Raw genomic sequence first — 13,346 nt, forward strand, 5'->3', positions numbered from 1 at the left:
GCGTAAAAGAGTCGGAAAAAGTAGGAGAAGACAAGCATTTCAGCGTTAATTATGTTTGTTTTGCCGTTAATAAGTGAAAGAAATAAAATATATACAATCAAAGCGCATGAGATATCAGGTGCGATCATACCAGCACTAATGCACCGGATCCCATCAGAACTCCGCAGTTAAGCGTGCTTGGGCGAGAGTAGTACTAGGATGGGTGACCTCCTGGGCGTTAATTATGTTTGTTTTGCCGTTAATAAGTGAAAGAAATAAAATATATACAATCAAAGCGCATGAGATATCAGGTGCGATCATACCAGCACTAATGCACCGGATCCCATCAGAACTCCGCAGTTAAGCGTGCTTGGGCGAGAGTAGTACTAGGATGGGTGACCTCCTGGGAAGTCCTTGTGTTGCACCTCTTTTTTTGCGATTTTTTAAATACTTCTTTTTATTTCTGTTAATCGGCGTAAAAGAGTCGGAAAAAGTAGGAGAAGACAAGCATTTCAGCGTTAATTATGTTTGTTTTGCCGTTAATAAGTGAAAGAAATAAAATATATACAATCAAAGCGCATGAGATATCAGGTGCGATCATACCAGCACTAATGCACCGGATCCCATCAGAACTCCGCAGTTAAGCGTGCTTGGGCGAGAGTAGTACTAGGATGGGTGACCTCCTGGGAAGTCCTTGTGTTGCACCTCTTTTTTTGCGATTTTTTAAATACTTCTTTTTATTTCTGTTAATCGGCGTAAAAGAGTCGGAAAAAGTAGGAGAAGACAAGCATTTCAGCGTTAATTATGTTTGTTTTGCCGTTAATAAGTGAAAGAAATAAAATATATACAATCAAAGCGCATGAGATATCAGGTGCGATCATACCAGCACTAATGCACCGGATCCCATCAGAACTCCGCAGTTAAGCGTGCTTGGGCGAGAGTAGTACTAGGATGGGTGACCTCCTGGGAAGTCCTTGTGTTGCACCTCTTTTTTTGCGATTTTTTAAATACTTCTTTTTATTTCTGTTAATCGGCGTAAAAGAGTCGGAAAAAGTAGGAGAAGACAAGCATTTCAGCGTTAATTATGTTTGTTTTGCCGTTAATAAGTGAAAGAAATAAAATATATACAATCAAAGCGCATGAGATATCAGGTGCGATCATACCAGCACTAATGCACCGGATCCCATCAGAACTCCGCAGTTAAGCGTGCTTGGGCGAGAGTAGTACTAGGATGGGTGACCTCCTGGGAAGTCCTTGTGTTGCACCTCTTTTTTTGCGATTTTTTAAATACTTCTTTTTATTTCTGTTAATCGGCGTAAAAGAGTCGGAAAAAGTAGGAGAAGACAAGCATTTCAGCGTTAATTATGTTTGTTTTGCCGTTAATAAGTGAAAGAAATAAAATATATACAATCAAAGCGCATGAGATATCAGGTGCGATCATACCAGCACTAATGCACCGGATCCCATCAGAACTCCGCAGTTAAGCGTGCTTGGGCGAGAGTAGTACTAGGATGGGTGACCTCCTGGGAAGTCCTTGTGTTGCACCTCTTTTTTTGCGATTTTTTAAATACTTCTTTTTATTTCTGTTAATCGGCGTAAAAGAGTCGGAAAAAGTAGGAGAAGACAAGCATTTCAGCGTTAATTATGTTTGTTTTGCCGTTAATAAGTGAAAGAAATAAAATATATACAATCAAAGCGCATGAGATATCAGGTGCGATCATACCAGCACTAATGCACCGGATCCCATCAGAACTCCGCAGTTAAGCGTGCTTGGGCGAGAGTAGTACTAGGATGGGTGACCTCCTGGGAAGTCCTTGTGTTGCACCTCTTTTTTTGCGATTTTTTAAATACTTCTTTTTATTTCTGTTAATCGGCGTAAAAGAGTCGGAAAAAGTAGGAGAAGACAAGCATTTCAGCGTTAATTATGTTTGTTTTGCCGTTAATAAGTGAAAGAAATAAAATATATACAATCAAAGCGCATGAGATATCAGGTGCGATCATACCAGCACTAATGCACCGGATCCCATCAGAACTCCGCAGTTAAGCGTGCTTGGGCGAGAGTAGTACTAGGATGGGTGACCTCCTGGGAAGTCCTTGTGTTGCACCTCTTTTTTTGCGATTTTTTAAATACTTCTTTTTATTTCTGTTAATCGGCGTAAAAGAGTCGGAAAAAGTAGGAGAAGACAAGCATTTCAGCGTTAATTATGTTTGTTTTGCCGTTAATAAGTGAAAGAAATAAAATATATACAATCAAAGCGCATGAGATATCAGGTGCGATCATACCAGCACTAATGCACCGGATCCCATCAGAACTCCGCAGTTAAGCGTGCTTGGGCGAGAGTAGTACTAGGATGGGTGACCTCCTGGGCGTTAATTATGTTTGTTTTGCCGTTAATAAGTGAAAGAAATAAAATATATACAATCAAAGCGCATGAGATATCAGGTGCGATCATACCAGCACTAATGCACCGGATCCCATCAGAACTCCGCAGTTAAGCGTGCTTGGGCGAGAGTAGTACTAGGATGGGTGACCTCCTGGGAAGTCCTTGTGTTGCACCTCTTTTTTTGCGATTTTTTAAATACTTCTTTTTATTTCTGTTAATCGGCGTAAAAGAGTCGGAAAAAGTAGGAGAAGACAAGCATTTCAGCGTTAATTATGTTTGTTTTGCCGTTAATAAGTGAAAGAAATAAAATATATACAATCAAAGCGCATGAGATATCAGGTGCGATCATACCAGCACTAATGCACCGGATCCCATCAGAACTCCGCAGTTAAGCGTGCTTGGGCGAGAGTAGTACTAGGATGGGTGACCTCCTGGGAAGTCCTTGTGTTGCACCTCTTTTTTTGCGATTTTTTAAATACTTCTTTTTATTTCTGTTAATCGGCGTAAAAGAGTCGGAAAAAGTAGGAGAAGACAAGCATTTCAGCGTTAATTATGTTTGTTTTGCCGTTAATAAGTGAAAGAAATAAAATATATACAATCAAAGCGCATGAGATATCAGGTGCGATCATACCAGCACTAATGCACCGGATCCCATCAGAACTCCGCAGTTAAGCGTGCTTGGGCGAGAGTAGTACTAGGATGGGTGACCTCCTGGGAAGTCCTTGTGTTGCACCTCTTTTTTTGCGATTTTTTAAATACTTCTTTTTATTTCTGTTAATCGGCGTAAAAGAGTCGGAAAAAGTAGGAGAAGACAAGCATTTCAGCGTTAATTATGTTTGTTTTGCCGTTAATAAGTGAAAGAAATAAAATATATACAATCAAAGCGCATGAGATATCAGGTGCGATCATACCAGCACTAATGCACCGGATCCCATCAGAACTCCGCAGTTAAGCGTGCTTGGGCGAGAGTAGTACTAGGATGGGTGACCTCCTGGGAAGTCCTTGTGTTGCACCTCTTTTTTTGCGATTTTTTAAATACTTCTTTTTATTTCTGTTAATCGGCGTAAAAGAGTCGGAAAAAGTAGGAGAAGACAAGCATTTCAGCGTTAATTATGTTTGTTTTGCCGTTAATAAGTGAAAGAAATAAAATATATACAATCAAAGCGCATGAGATATCAGGTGCGATCATACCAGCACTAATGCACCGGATCCCATCAGAACTCCGCAGTTAAGCGTGCTTGGGCGAGAGTAGTACTAGGATGGGTGACCTCCTGGGAAGTCCTTGTGTTGCACCTCTTTTTTTGCGATTTTTTAAATACTTCTTTTTATTTCTGTTAATCGGCGTAAAAGAGTCGGAAAAAGTAGGAGAAGACAAGCATTTCAGCGTTAATTATGTTTGTTTTGCCGTTAATAAGTGAAAGAAATAAAATATATACAATCAAAGCGCATGAGATATCAGGTGCGATCATACCAGCACTAATGCACCGGATCCCATCAGAACTCCGCAGTTAAGCGTGCTTGGGCGAGAGTAGTACTAGGATGGGTGACCTCCTGGGAAGTCCTTGTGTTGCACCTCTTTTTTTGCGATTTTTTAAATACTTCTTTTTATTTCTGTTAATCGGCGTAAAAGAGTCGGAAAAAGTAGGAGAAGACAAGCATTTCAGCGTTAATTATGTTTGTTTTGCCGTTAATAAGTGAAAGAAATAAAATATATACAATCAAAGCGCATGAGATATCAGGTGCGATCATACCAGCACTAATGCACCGGATCCCATCAGAACTCCGCAGTTAAGCGTGCTTGGGCGAGAGTAGTACTAGGATGGGTGACCTCCTGGGAAGTCCTTGTGTTGCACCTCTTTTTTTGCGATTTTTTAAATACTTCTTTTTATTTCTGTTAATCGGCGTAAAAGAGTCGGAAAAAGTAGGAGAAGACAAGCATTTCAGCGTTAATTATGTTTGTTTTGCCGTTAATAAGTGAAAGAAATAAAATATATACAATCAAAGCGCATGAGATATCAGGTGCGATCATACCAGCACTAATGCACCGGATCCCATCAGAACTCCGCAGTTAAGCGTGCTTGGGCGAGAGTAGTACTAGGATGGGTGACCTCCTGGGCGTTAATTATGTTTGTTTTGCCGTTAATAAGTGAAAGAAATAAAATATATACAATCAAAGCGCATGAGATATCAGGTGCGATCATACCAGCACTAATGCACCGGATCCCATCAGAACTCCGCAGTTAAGCGTGCTTGGGCGAGAGTAGTACTAGGATGGGTGACCTCCTGGGAAGTCCTTGTGTTGCACCTCTTTTTTTGCGATTTTTTAAATACTTCTTTTTATTTCTGTTAATCGGCGTAAAAGAGTCGGAAAAAGTAGGAGAAGACAAGCATTTCAGCGTTAATTATGTTTGTTTTGCCGTTAATAAGTGAAAGAAATAAAATATATACAATCAAAGCGCATGAGATATCAGGTGCGATCATACCAGCACTAATGCACCGGATCCCATCAGAACTCCGCAGTTAAGCGTGCTTGGGCGAGAGTAGTACTAGGATGGGTGACCTCCTGGGAAGTCCTTGTGTTGCACCTCTTTTTTTGCGATTTTTTAAATACTTCTTTTTATTTCTGTTAATCGGCGTAAAAGAGTCGGAAAAAGTAGGAGAAGACAAGCATTTCAGCGTTAATTATGTTTGTTTTGCCGTTAATAAGTGAAAGAAATAAAATATATACAATCAAAGCGCATGAGATATCAGGTGCGATCATACCAGCACTAATGCACCGGATCCCATCAGAACTCCGCAGTTAAGCGTGCTTGGGCGAGAGTAGTACTAGGATGGGTGACCTCCTGGGAAGTCCTTGTGTTGCACCTCTTTTTTTGCGATTTTTTAAATACTTCTTTTTATTTCTGTTAATCGGCGTAAAAGAGTCGGAAAAAGTAGGAGAAGACAAGCATTTCAGCGTTAATTATGTTTGTTTTGCCGTTAATAAGTGAAAGAAATAAAATATATACAATCAAAGCGCATGAGATATCAGGTGCGATCATACCAGCACTAATGCACCGGATCCCATCAGAACTCCGCAGTTAAGCGTGCTTGGGCGAGAGTAGTACTAGGATGGGTGACCTCCTGGGAAGTCCTTGTGTTGCACCTCTTTTTTTGCGATTTTTTAAATACTTCTTTTTATTTCTGTTAATCGGCGTAAAAGAGTCGGAAAAAGTAGGAGAAGACAAGCATTTCAGCGTTAATTATGTTTGTTTTGCCGTTAATAAGTGAAAGAAATAAAATATATACAATCAAAGCGCATGAGATATCAGGTGCGATCATACCAGCACTAATGCACCGGATCCCATCAGAACTCCGCAGTTAAGCGTGCTTGGGCGAGAGTAGTACTAGGATGGGTGACCTCCTGGGAAGTCCTTGTGTTGCACCTCTTTTTTTGCGATTTTTTAAATACTTCTTTTTATTTCTGTTAATCGGCGTAAAAGAGTCGGAAAAAGTAGGAGAAGACAAGCATTTCAGCGTTAATTATGTTTGTTTTGCCGTTAATAAGTGAAAGAAATAAAATATATACAATCAAAGCGCATGAGATATCAGGTGCGATCATACCAGCACTAATGCACCGGATCCCATCAGAACTCCGCAGTTAAGCGTGCTTGGGCGAGAGTAGTACTAGGATGGGTGACCTCCTGGGAAGTCCTTGTGTTGCACCTCTTTTTTTGCGATTTTTTAAATACTTCTTTTTATTTCTGTTAATCGGCGTAAAAGAGTCGGAAAAAGTAGGAGAAGACAAGCATTTCAGCGTTAATTATGTTTGTTTTGCCGTTAATAAGTGAAAGAAATAAAATATATACAATCAAAGCGCATGAGATATCAGGTGCGATCATACCAGCACTAATGCACCGGATCCCATCAGAACTCCGCAGTTAAGCGTGCTTGGGCGAGAGTAGTACTAGGATGGGTGACCTCCTGGGAAGTCCTTGTGTTGCACCTCTTTTTTTGCGATTTTTTAAATACTTCTTTTTATTTCTGTTAATCGGCGTAAAAGAGTCGGAAAAAGTAGGAGAAGACAAGCATTTCAGCGTTAATTATGTTTGTTTTGCCGTTAATAAGTGAAAGAAATAAAATATATACAATCAAAGCGCATGAGATATCAGGTGCGATCATACCAGCACTAATGCACCGGATCCCATCAGAACTCCGCAGTTAAGCGTGCTTGGGCGAGAGTAGTACTAGGATGGGTGACCTCCTGGGAAGTCCTTGTGTTGCACCTCTTTTTTTGCGATTTTTTAAATACTTCTTTTTATTTCTGTTAATCGGCGTAAAAGAGTCGGAAAAAGTAGGAGAAGACAAGCATTTCAGCGTTAATTATGTTTGTTTTGCCGTTAATAAGTGAAAGAAATAAAATATATACAATCAAAGCGCATGAGATATCAGGTGCGATCATACCAGCACTAATGCACCGGATCCCATCAGAACTCCGCAGTTAAGCGTGCTTGGGCGAGAGTAGTACTAGGATGGGTGACCTCCTGGGAAGTCCTTGTGTTGCACCTCTTTTTTTGCGATTTTTTAAATACTTCTTTTTATTTCTGTTAATCGGCGTAAAAGAGTCGGAAAAAGTAGGAGAAGACAAGCATTTCAGCGTTAATTATGTTTGTTTTGCCGTTAATAAGTGAAAGAAATAAAATATATACAATCAAAGCGCATGAGATATCAGGTGCGATCATACCAGCACTAATGCACCGGATCCCATCAGAACTCCGCAGTTAAGCGTGCTTGGGCGAGAGTAGTACTAGGATGGGTGACCTCCTGGGAAGTCCTTGTGTTGCACCTCTTTTTTTGCGATTTTTTAAATACTTCTTTTTATTTCTGTTAATCGGCGTAAAAGAGTCGGAAAAAGTAGGAGAAGACAAGCATTTCAGCGTTAATTATGTTTGTTTTGCCGTTAATAAGTGAAAGAAATAAAATATATACAATCAAAGCGCATGAGATATCAGGTGCGATCATACCAGCACTAATGCACCGGATCCCATCAGAACTCCGCAGTTAAGCGTGCTTGGGCGAGAGTAGTACTAGGATGGGTGACCTCCTGGGAAGTCCTTGTGTTGCACCTCTTTTTTTGCGATTTTTTAAATACTTCTTTTTATTTCTGTTAATCGGCGTAAAAGAGTCGGAAAAAGTAGGAGAAGACAAGCATTTCAGCGTTAATTATGTTTGTTTTGCCGTTAATAAGTGAAAGAAATAAAATATATACAATCAAAGCGCATGAGATATCAGGTGCGATCATACCAGCACTAATGCACCGGATCCCATCAGAACTCCGCAGTTAAGCGTGCTTGGGCGAGAGTAGTACTAGGATGGGTGACCTCCTGGGAAGTCCTTGTGTTGCACCTCTTTTTTTGCGATTTTTTAAATACTTCTTTTTATTTCTGTTAATCGGCGTAAAAGAGTCGGAAAAAGTAGGAGAAGACAAGCATTTCAGCGTTAATTATGTTTGTTTTGCCGTTAATAAGTGAAAGAAATAAAATATATACAATCAAAGCGCATGAGATATCAGGTGCGATCATACCAGCACTAATGCACCGGATCCCATCAGAACTCCGCAGTTAAGCGTGCTTGGGCGAGAGTAGTACTAGGATGGGTGACCTCCTGGGAAGTCCTTGTGTTGCACCTCTTTTTTTGCGATTTTTTAAATACTTCTTTTTATTTCTGTTAATCGGCGTAAAAGAGTCGGAAAAAGTAGGAGAAGACAAGCATTTCAGCGTTAATTATGTTTGTTTTGCCGTTAATAAGTGAAAGAAATAAAATATATACAATCAAAGCGCATGAGATATCAGGTGCGATCATACCAGCACTAATGCACCGGATCCCATCAGAACTCCGCAGTTAAGCGTGCTTGGGCGAGAGTAGTACTAGGATGGGTGACCTCCTGGGAAGTCCTTGTGTTGCACCTCTTTTTTTGCGATTTTTTAAATACTTCTTTTTATTTCTGTTAATCGGCGTAAAAGAGTCGGAAAAAGTAGGAGAAGACAAGCATTTCAGCGTTAATTATGTTTGTTTTGCCGTTAATAAGTGAAAGAAATAAAATATATACAATCAAAGCGCATGAGATATCAGGTGCGATCATACCAGCACTAATGCACCGGATCCCATCAGAACTCCGCAGTTAAGCGTGCTTGGGCGAGAGTAGTACTAGGATGGGTGACCTCCTGGGAAGTCCTTGTGTTGCACCTCTTTTTTTGCGATTTTTTAAATACTTCTTTTTATTTCTGTTAATCGGCGTAAAAGAGTCGGAAAAAGTAGGAGAAGACAAGCATTTCAGCGTTAATTATGTTTGTTTTGCCGTTAATAAGTGAAAGAAATAAAATATATACAATCAAAGCGCATGAGATATCAGGTGCGATCATACCAGCACTAATGCACCGGATCCCATCAGAACTCCGCAGTTAAGCGTGCTTGGGCGAGAGTAGTACTAGGATGGGTGACCTCCTGGGAAGTCCTTGTGTTGCACCTCTTTTTTTGCGATTTTTTAAATACTTCTTTTTATTTCTGTTAATCGGCGTAAAAGAGTCGGAAAAAGTAGGAGAAGACAAGCATTTCAGCGTTAATTATGTTTGTTTTGCCGTTAATAAGTGAAAGAAATAAAATATATACAATCAAAGCGCATGAGATATCAGGTGCGATCATACCAGCACTAATGCACCGGATCCCATCAGAACTCCGCAGTTAAGCGTGCTTGGGCGAGAGTAGTACTAGGATGGGTGACCTCCTGGGAAGTCCTTGTGTTGCACCTCTTTTTTTGCGATTTTTTAAATACTTCTTTTTATTTCTGTTAATCGGCGTAAAAGAGTCGGAAAAAGTAGGAGAAGACAAGCATTTCAGCGTTAATTATGTTTGTTTTGCCGTTAATAAGTGAAAGAAATAAAATATATACAATCAAAGCGCATGAGATATCAGGTGCGATCATACCAGCACTAATGCACCGGATCCCATCAGAACTCCGCAGTTAAGCGTGCTTGGGCGAGAGTAGTACTAGGATGGGTGACCTCCTGGGAAGTCCTTGTGTTGCACCTCTTTTTTTGCGATTTTTTAAATACTTCTTTTTATTTCTGTTAATCGGCGTAAAAGAGTCGGAAAAAGTAGGAGAAGACAAGCATTTCAGCGTTAATTATGTTTGTTTTGCCGTTAATAAGTGAAAGAAATAAAATATATACAATCAAAGCGCATGAGATATCAGGTGCGATCATACCAGCACTAATGCACCGGATCCCATCAGAACTCCGCAGTTAAGCGTGCTTGGGCGAGAGTAGTACTAGGATGGGTGACCTCCTGGGAAGTCCTTGTGTTGCACCTCTTTTTTTGCGATTTTTTAAATACTTCTTTTTATTTCTGTTAATCGGCGTAAAAGAGTCGGAAAAAGTAGGAGAAGACAAGCATTTCAGCGTTAATTATGTTTGTTTTGCCGTTAATAAGTGAAAGAAATAAAATATATACAATCAAAGCGCATGAGATATCAGGTGCGATCATACCAGCACTAATGCACCGGATCCCATCAGAACTCCGCAGTTAAGCGTGCTTGGGCGAGAGTAGTACTAGGATGGGTGACCTCCTGGGAAGTCCTTGTGTTGCACCTCTTTTTTTGCGATTTTTTAAATACTTCTTTTTATTTCTGTTAATCGGCGTAAAAGAGTCGGAAAAAGTAGGAGAAGACAAGCATTTCAGCGTTAATTATGTTTGTTTTGCCGTTAATAAGTGAAAGAAATAAAATATATACAATCAAAGCGCATGAGATATCAGGTGCGATCATACCAGCACTAATGCACCGGATCCCATCAGAACTCCGCAGTTAAGCGTGCTTGGGCGAGAGTAGTACTAGGATGGGTGACCTCCTGGGAAGTCCTTGTGTTGCACCTCTTTTTTTGCGATTTTTTAAATACTTCTTTTTATTTCTGTTAATCGGCGTAAAAGAGTCGGAAAAAGTAGGAGAAGACAAGCATTTCAGCGTTAATTATGTTTGTTTTGCCGTTAATAAGTGAAAGAAATAAAATATATACAATCAAAGCGCATGAGATATCAGGTGCGATCATACCAGCACTAATGCACCGGATCCCATCAGAACTCCGCAGTTAAGCGTGCTTGGGCGAGAGTAGTACTAGGATGGGTGACCTCCTGGGAAGTCCTTGTGTTGCACCTCTTTTTTTGCGATTTTTTAAATACTTCTTTTTATTTCTGTTAATCGGCGTAAAAGAGTCGGAAAAAGTAGGAGAAGACAAGCATTTCAGCGTTAATTATGTTTGTTTTGCCGTTAATAAGTGAAAGAAATAAAATATATACAATCAAAGCGCATGAGATATCAGGTGCGATCATACCAGCACTAATGCACCGGATCCCATCAGAACTCCGCAGTTAAGCGTGCTTGGGCGAGAGTAGTACTAGGATGGGTGACCTCCTGGGAAGTCCTTGTGTTGCACCTCTTTTTTTGCGATTTTTTAAATACTTCTTTTTATTTCTGTTAATCGGCGTAAAAGAGTCGGAAAAAGTAGGAGAAGACAAGCATTTCAGCGTTAATTATGTTTGTTTTGCCGTTAATAAGTGAAAGAAATAAAATATATACAATCAAAGCGCATGAGATATCAGGTGCGATCATACCAGCACTAATGCACCGGATCCCATCAGAACTCCGCAGTTAAGCGTGCTTGGGCGAGAGTAGTACTAGGATGGGTGACCTCCTGGGAAGTCCTTGTGTTGCACCTCTTTTTTTGCGATTTTTTAAATACTTCTTTTTATTTCTGTTAATCGGCGTAAAAGAGTCGGAAAAAGTAGGAGAAGACAAGCATTTCAGCGTTAATTATGTTTGTTTTGCCGTTAATAAGTGAAAGAAATAAAATATATACAATCAAAGCGCATGAGATATCAGGTGCGATCATACCAGCACTAATGCACCGGATCCCATCAGAACTCCGCAGTTAAGCGTGCTTGGGCGAGAGTAGTACTAGGATGGGTGACCTCCTGGGAAGTCCTTGTGTTGCACCTCTTTTTTTGCGATTTTTTAAATACTTCTTTTTATTTCTGTTAATCGGCGTAAAAGAGTCGGAAAAAGTAGGAGAAGACAAGCATTTCAGCGTTAATTATGTTTGTTTTGCCGTTAATAAGTGAAAGAAATAAAATATATACAATCAAAGCGCATGAGATATCAGGTGCGATCATACCAGCACTAATGCACCGGATCCCATCAGAACTCCGCAGTTAAGCGTGCTTGGGCGAGAGTAGTACTAGGATGGGTGACCTCCTGGGAAGTCCTTGTGTTGCACCTCTTTTTTTGCGATTTTTTAAATACTTCTTTTTATTTCTGTTAATCGGCGTAAAAGAGTCGGAAAAAGTAGGAGAAGACAAGCATTTCAGCGTTAATTATGTTTGTTTTGCCGTTAATAAGTGAAAGAAATAAAATATATACAATCAAAGCGCATGAGATATCAGGTGCGATCATACCAGCACTAATGCACCGGATCCCATCAGAACTCCGCAGTTAAGCGTGCTTGGGCGAGAGTAGTACTAGGATGGGTGACCTCCTGGGAAGTCCTTGTGTTGCACCTCTTTTTTTGCGATTTTTTAAATACTTCTTTTTATTTCTGTTAATCGGCGTAAAAGAGTCGGAAAAAGTAGGAGAAGACAAGCATTTCAGCGTTAATTATGTTTGTTTTGCCGTTAATAAGTGAAAGAAATAAAATATATACAATCAAAGCGCATGAGATATCAGGTGCGATCATACCAGCACTAATGCACCGGATCCCATCAGAACTCCGCAGTTAAGCGTGCTTGGGCGAGAGTAGTACTAGGATGGGTGACCTCCTGGGAAGTCCTTGTGTTGCACCTCTTTTTTTGCGATTTTTTAAATACTTCTTTTTATTTCTGTTAATCGGCGTAAAAGAGTCGGAAAAAGTAGGAGAAGACAAGCATTTCAGCGTTAATTATGTTTGTTTTGCCGTTAATAAGTGAAAGAAATAAAATATATACAATCAAAGCGCATGAGATATCAGGTGCGATCATACCAGCACTAATGCACCGGATCCCATCAGAACTCCGCAGTTAAGCGTGCTTGGGCGAGAGTAGTACTAGGATGGGTGACCTCCTGGGAAGTCCTTGTGTTGCACCTCTTTTTTTGCGATTTTTTAAATACTTCTTTTTATTTCTGTTAATCGGCGTAAAAGAGTCGGAAAAAGTAGGAGAAGACAAGCATTTCAGCGTTAATTATGTTTGTTTTGCCGTTAATAAGTGAAAGAAATAAAATATATACAATCAAAGCGCATGAGATATCAGGTGCGATCATACCAGCACTAATGCACCGGATCCCATCAGAACTCCGCAGTTAAGCGTGCTTGGGCGAGAGTAGTACTAGGATGGGTGACCTCCTGGGCGTTAATTATGTTTGTTTTGCCGTTAATAAGTGAAAGAAATAAAATATATACAATCAAAGCGCATGAGATATCAGGTGCGATCATACCAGCACTAATGCACCGGATCCCATCAGAACTCCGCAGTTAAGCGTGCTTGGGCGAGAGTAGTACTAGGATGGGTGACCTCCTGGGAAGTCCTTGTGTTGCACCTCTTTTTTTGCGATTTTTTAAATACTTCTTTTTATTTCTGTTAATCGGCGTAAAAGAGTCGGAAAAAGTAGGAGAAGACAAGCATTTCAGCGTTAATTATGTTTGTTTTGCCGTTAATAAGTGAAAGAAATAAAATATATACAATCAAAGCGCATGAGATATCAGGTGCGATCATACCAGCACTAATGCACCGGATCCCATCAGAACTCCGCAGTTAAGCGTGCTTGGGCGAGAGTAGTACTAGGATGGGTGACCTCCTGGGAAGTCCTTGTGTTGCACCTCTTTTTTTGCGATTTTTTAAATACTTCTTTTTATTTCTGTTAATCGGCGTAAAAGAGTCGGAAAAAGTAGGAGAAGACAAGCATTTCAGCGTTAATTATGTTTG

General features: G+C 40.2%; 45 non-coding genes and 4 pseudogenes across 45 annotated transcripts; all 49 read left to right on the top strand.

Moving 5' to 3' along the window:
* Positions 1-116: 116 nt before the first annotated feature.
* Positions 117-239, top strand: LOC127111449 (uncharacterized; annotated as a pseudogene).
* A 49-nt stretch (positions 240-288) lies between these two features.
* LOC127110644 (5S ribosomal RNA) lies at positions 289-407 on the top strand. Its single transcript, XR_007797429.1, has one exon. It is a non-coding gene; the product is annotated as a 5S ribosomal RNA (ribosomal RNA).
* Positions 408-568: 161 nt separating this feature from the next.
* LOC127110645 (5S ribosomal RNA) lies at positions 569-687 on the top strand. Its single transcript, XR_007797430.1, has one exon. It is a non-coding gene; the product is annotated as a 5S ribosomal RNA (ribosomal RNA).
* Positions 688-848: 161 nt separating this feature from the next.
* LOC127110647 (5S ribosomal RNA) lies at positions 849-967 on the top strand. The gene has a single exon (XR_007797432.1). It is a non-coding gene; the product is annotated as a 5S ribosomal RNA (ribosomal RNA).
* Positions 968-1,128: 161 nt separating this feature from the next.
* LOC127110648 (5S ribosomal RNA) lies at positions 1,129-1,247 on the top strand. The gene has a single exon (XR_007797433.1). It is a non-coding gene; the product is annotated as a 5S ribosomal RNA (ribosomal RNA).
* A 161-nt stretch (positions 1,248-1,408) lies between these two features.
* LOC127110649 (5S ribosomal RNA) lies at positions 1,409-1,527 on the top strand. Its single transcript, XR_007797434.1, has one exon. It is a non-coding gene; the product is annotated as a 5S ribosomal RNA (ribosomal RNA).
* A 161-nt stretch (positions 1,528-1,688) lies between these two features.
* Positions 1,689-1,807, top strand: LOC127110650 (5S ribosomal RNA). The gene has a single exon (XR_007797435.1). It is a non-coding gene; the product is annotated as a 5S ribosomal RNA (ribosomal RNA).
* A 161-nt stretch (positions 1,808-1,968) lies between these two features.
* On the top strand, positions 1,969-2,087 carry LOC127110651 (5S ribosomal RNA). Its single transcript, XR_007797436.1, has one exon. It is a non-coding gene; the product is annotated as a 5S ribosomal RNA (ribosomal RNA).
* A 161-nt stretch (positions 2,088-2,248) lies between these two features.
* On the top strand, positions 2,249-2,371 carry LOC127111508 (uncharacterized; annotated as a pseudogene).
* A 49-nt stretch (positions 2,372-2,420) lies between these two features.
* On the top strand, positions 2,421-2,539 carry LOC127110653 (5S ribosomal RNA). The gene has a single exon (XR_007797438.1). It is a non-coding gene; the product is annotated as a 5S ribosomal RNA (ribosomal RNA).
* Positions 2,540-2,700: 161 nt separating this feature from the next.
* LOC127110654 (5S ribosomal RNA) lies at positions 2,701-2,819 on the top strand. The gene has a single exon (XR_007797439.1). It is a non-coding gene; the product is annotated as a 5S ribosomal RNA (ribosomal RNA).
* A 161-nt stretch (positions 2,820-2,980) lies between these two features.
* LOC127110655 (5S ribosomal RNA) lies at positions 2,981-3,099 on the top strand. The gene has a single exon (XR_007797440.1). It is a non-coding gene; the product is annotated as a 5S ribosomal RNA (ribosomal RNA).
* Positions 3,100-3,260: 161 nt separating this feature from the next.
* LOC127110656 (5S ribosomal RNA) lies at positions 3,261-3,379 on the top strand. Its single transcript, XR_007797441.1, has one exon. It is a non-coding gene; the product is annotated as a 5S ribosomal RNA (ribosomal RNA).
* Positions 3,380-3,540: 161 nt separating this feature from the next.
* Positions 3,541-3,659, top strand: LOC127110658 (5S ribosomal RNA). The gene has a single exon (XR_007797442.1). It is a non-coding gene; the product is annotated as a 5S ribosomal RNA (ribosomal RNA).
* A 161-nt stretch (positions 3,660-3,820) lies between these two features.
* On the top strand, positions 3,821-3,939 carry LOC127110659 (5S ribosomal RNA). Its single transcript, XR_007797443.1, has one exon. It is a non-coding gene; the product is annotated as a 5S ribosomal RNA (ribosomal RNA).
* Positions 3,940-4,100: 161 nt separating this feature from the next.
* On the top strand, positions 4,101-4,219 carry LOC127110660 (5S ribosomal RNA). Its single transcript, XR_007797444.1, has one exon. It is a non-coding gene; the product is annotated as a 5S ribosomal RNA (ribosomal RNA).
* A 161-nt stretch (positions 4,220-4,380) lies between these two features.
* Positions 4,381-4,503, top strand: LOC127111439 (uncharacterized; annotated as a pseudogene).
* A 49-nt stretch (positions 4,504-4,552) lies between these two features.
* LOC127110661 (5S ribosomal RNA) lies at positions 4,553-4,671 on the top strand. Its single transcript, XR_007797445.1, has one exon. It is a non-coding gene; the product is annotated as a 5S ribosomal RNA (ribosomal RNA).
* A 161-nt stretch (positions 4,672-4,832) lies between these two features.
* On the top strand, positions 4,833-4,951 carry LOC127110662 (5S ribosomal RNA). The gene has a single exon (XR_007797446.1). It is a non-coding gene; the product is annotated as a 5S ribosomal RNA (ribosomal RNA).
* Positions 4,952-5,112: 161 nt separating this feature from the next.
* Positions 5,113-5,231, top strand: LOC127110663 (5S ribosomal RNA). The gene has a single exon (XR_007797447.1). It is a non-coding gene; the product is annotated as a 5S ribosomal RNA (ribosomal RNA).
* Positions 5,232-5,392: 161 nt separating this feature from the next.
* Positions 5,393-5,511, top strand: LOC127110665 (5S ribosomal RNA). Its single transcript, XR_007797449.1, has one exon. It is a non-coding gene; the product is annotated as a 5S ribosomal RNA (ribosomal RNA).
* A 161-nt stretch (positions 5,512-5,672) lies between these two features.
* LOC127110666 (5S ribosomal RNA) lies at positions 5,673-5,791 on the top strand. Its single transcript, XR_007797450.1, has one exon. It is a non-coding gene; the product is annotated as a 5S ribosomal RNA (ribosomal RNA).
* Positions 5,792-5,952: 161 nt separating this feature from the next.
* On the top strand, positions 5,953-6,071 carry LOC127110667 (5S ribosomal RNA). Its single transcript, XR_007797451.1, has one exon. It is a non-coding gene; the product is annotated as a 5S ribosomal RNA (ribosomal RNA).
* A 161-nt stretch (positions 6,072-6,232) lies between these two features.
* LOC127110668 (5S ribosomal RNA) lies at positions 6,233-6,351 on the top strand. The gene has a single exon (XR_007797452.1). It is a non-coding gene; the product is annotated as a 5S ribosomal RNA (ribosomal RNA).
* Positions 6,352-6,512: 161 nt separating this feature from the next.
* On the top strand, positions 6,513-6,631 carry LOC127110669 (5S ribosomal RNA). The gene has a single exon (XR_007797453.1). It is a non-coding gene; the product is annotated as a 5S ribosomal RNA (ribosomal RNA).
* Positions 6,632-6,792: 161 nt separating this feature from the next.
* On the top strand, positions 6,793-6,911 carry LOC127110670 (5S ribosomal RNA). The gene has a single exon (XR_007797454.1). It is a non-coding gene; the product is annotated as a 5S ribosomal RNA (ribosomal RNA).
* A 161-nt stretch (positions 6,912-7,072) lies between these two features.
* Positions 7,073-7,191, top strand: LOC127110671 (5S ribosomal RNA). Its single transcript, XR_007797455.1, has one exon. It is a non-coding gene; the product is annotated as a 5S ribosomal RNA (ribosomal RNA).
* Positions 7,192-7,352: 161 nt separating this feature from the next.
* On the top strand, positions 7,353-7,471 carry LOC127110672 (5S ribosomal RNA). The gene has a single exon (XR_007797456.1). It is a non-coding gene; the product is annotated as a 5S ribosomal RNA (ribosomal RNA).
* Positions 7,472-7,632: 161 nt separating this feature from the next.
* On the top strand, positions 7,633-7,751 carry LOC127110674 (5S ribosomal RNA). Its single transcript, XR_007797457.1, has one exon. It is a non-coding gene; the product is annotated as a 5S ribosomal RNA (ribosomal RNA).
* Positions 7,752-7,912: 161 nt separating this feature from the next.
* LOC127110675 (5S ribosomal RNA) lies at positions 7,913-8,031 on the top strand. The gene has a single exon (XR_007797458.1). It is a non-coding gene; the product is annotated as a 5S ribosomal RNA (ribosomal RNA).
* Positions 8,032-8,192: 161 nt separating this feature from the next.
* Positions 8,193-8,311, top strand: LOC127110677 (5S ribosomal RNA). The gene has a single exon (XR_007797460.1). It is a non-coding gene; the product is annotated as a 5S ribosomal RNA (ribosomal RNA).
* A 161-nt stretch (positions 8,312-8,472) lies between these two features.
* On the top strand, positions 8,473-8,591 carry LOC127110678 (5S ribosomal RNA). Its single transcript, XR_007797461.1, has one exon. It is a non-coding gene; the product is annotated as a 5S ribosomal RNA (ribosomal RNA).
* A 161-nt stretch (positions 8,592-8,752) lies between these two features.
* Positions 8,753-8,871, top strand: LOC127110679 (5S ribosomal RNA). Its single transcript, XR_007797462.1, has one exon. It is a non-coding gene; the product is annotated as a 5S ribosomal RNA (ribosomal RNA).
* A 161-nt stretch (positions 8,872-9,032) lies between these two features.
* On the top strand, positions 9,033-9,151 carry LOC127110680 (5S ribosomal RNA). Its single transcript, XR_007797463.1, has one exon. It is a non-coding gene; the product is annotated as a 5S ribosomal RNA (ribosomal RNA).
* Positions 9,152-9,312: 161 nt separating this feature from the next.
* Positions 9,313-9,431, top strand: LOC127110681 (5S ribosomal RNA). The gene has a single exon (XR_007797464.1). It is a non-coding gene; the product is annotated as a 5S ribosomal RNA (ribosomal RNA).
* Positions 9,432-9,592: 161 nt separating this feature from the next.
* LOC127110682 (5S ribosomal RNA) lies at positions 9,593-9,711 on the top strand. Its single transcript, XR_007797465.1, has one exon. It is a non-coding gene; the product is annotated as a 5S ribosomal RNA (ribosomal RNA).
* A 161-nt stretch (positions 9,712-9,872) lies between these two features.
* On the top strand, positions 9,873-9,991 carry LOC127110683 (5S ribosomal RNA). Its single transcript, XR_007797466.1, has one exon. It is a non-coding gene; the product is annotated as a 5S ribosomal RNA (ribosomal RNA).
* Positions 9,992-10,152: 161 nt separating this feature from the next.
* LOC127110684 (5S ribosomal RNA) lies at positions 10,153-10,271 on the top strand. The gene has a single exon (XR_007797467.1). It is a non-coding gene; the product is annotated as a 5S ribosomal RNA (ribosomal RNA).
* A 161-nt stretch (positions 10,272-10,432) lies between these two features.
* On the top strand, positions 10,433-10,551 carry LOC127110685 (5S ribosomal RNA). The gene has a single exon (XR_007797468.1). It is a non-coding gene; the product is annotated as a 5S ribosomal RNA (ribosomal RNA).
* Positions 10,552-10,712: 161 nt separating this feature from the next.
* LOC127110686 (5S ribosomal RNA) lies at positions 10,713-10,831 on the top strand. Its single transcript, XR_007797469.1, has one exon. It is a non-coding gene; the product is annotated as a 5S ribosomal RNA (ribosomal RNA).
* Positions 10,832-10,992: 161 nt separating this feature from the next.
* LOC127110688 (5S ribosomal RNA) lies at positions 10,993-11,111 on the top strand. Its single transcript, XR_007797471.1, has one exon. It is a non-coding gene; the product is annotated as a 5S ribosomal RNA (ribosomal RNA).
* Positions 11,112-11,272: 161 nt separating this feature from the next.
* Positions 11,273-11,391, top strand: LOC127110690 (5S ribosomal RNA). The gene has a single exon (XR_007797472.1). It is a non-coding gene; the product is annotated as a 5S ribosomal RNA (ribosomal RNA).
* Positions 11,392-11,552: 161 nt separating this feature from the next.
* On the top strand, positions 11,553-11,671 carry LOC127110691 (5S ribosomal RNA). Its single transcript, XR_007797473.1, has one exon. It is a non-coding gene; the product is annotated as a 5S ribosomal RNA (ribosomal RNA).
* Positions 11,672-11,832: 161 nt separating this feature from the next.
* LOC127110692 (5S ribosomal RNA) lies at positions 11,833-11,951 on the top strand. The gene has a single exon (XR_007797474.1). It is a non-coding gene; the product is annotated as a 5S ribosomal RNA (ribosomal RNA).
* A 161-nt stretch (positions 11,952-12,112) lies between these two features.
* Positions 12,113-12,231, top strand: LOC127110693 (5S ribosomal RNA). The gene has a single exon (XR_007797475.1). It is a non-coding gene; the product is annotated as a 5S ribosomal RNA (ribosomal RNA).
* A 161-nt stretch (positions 12,232-12,392) lies between these two features.
* Positions 12,393-12,511, top strand: LOC127110694 (5S ribosomal RNA). The gene has a single exon (XR_007797476.1). It is a non-coding gene; the product is annotated as a 5S ribosomal RNA (ribosomal RNA).
* Positions 12,512-12,672: 161 nt separating this feature from the next.
* LOC127111509 (uncharacterized) lies at positions 12,673-12,795 on the top strand (annotated as a pseudogene).
* A 49-nt stretch (positions 12,796-12,844) lies between these two features.
* On the top strand, positions 12,845-12,963 carry LOC127110695 (5S ribosomal RNA). Its single transcript, XR_007797477.1, has one exon. It is a non-coding gene; the product is annotated as a 5S ribosomal RNA (ribosomal RNA).
* Positions 12,964-13,124: 161 nt separating this feature from the next.
* Positions 13,125-13,243, top strand: LOC127110696 (5S ribosomal RNA). Its single transcript, XR_007797478.1, has one exon. It is a non-coding gene; the product is annotated as a 5S ribosomal RNA (ribosomal RNA).
* The last annotated feature ends 103 nt before the right edge of the window (positions 13,244-13,346 follow it).

Source organism: Lathyrus oleraceus, unplaced genomic scaffold (genome assembly GCF_024323335.1).
Source record: "Lathyrus oleraceus cultivar Zhongwan6 unplaced genomic scaffold, CAAS_Psat_ZW6_1.0 chrUn0005, whole genome shotgun sequence".
Lineage (NCBI taxonomy): Eukaryota > Viridiplantae > Streptophyta > Magnoliopsida > Fabales > Fabaceae > Lathyrus > Lathyrus oleraceus.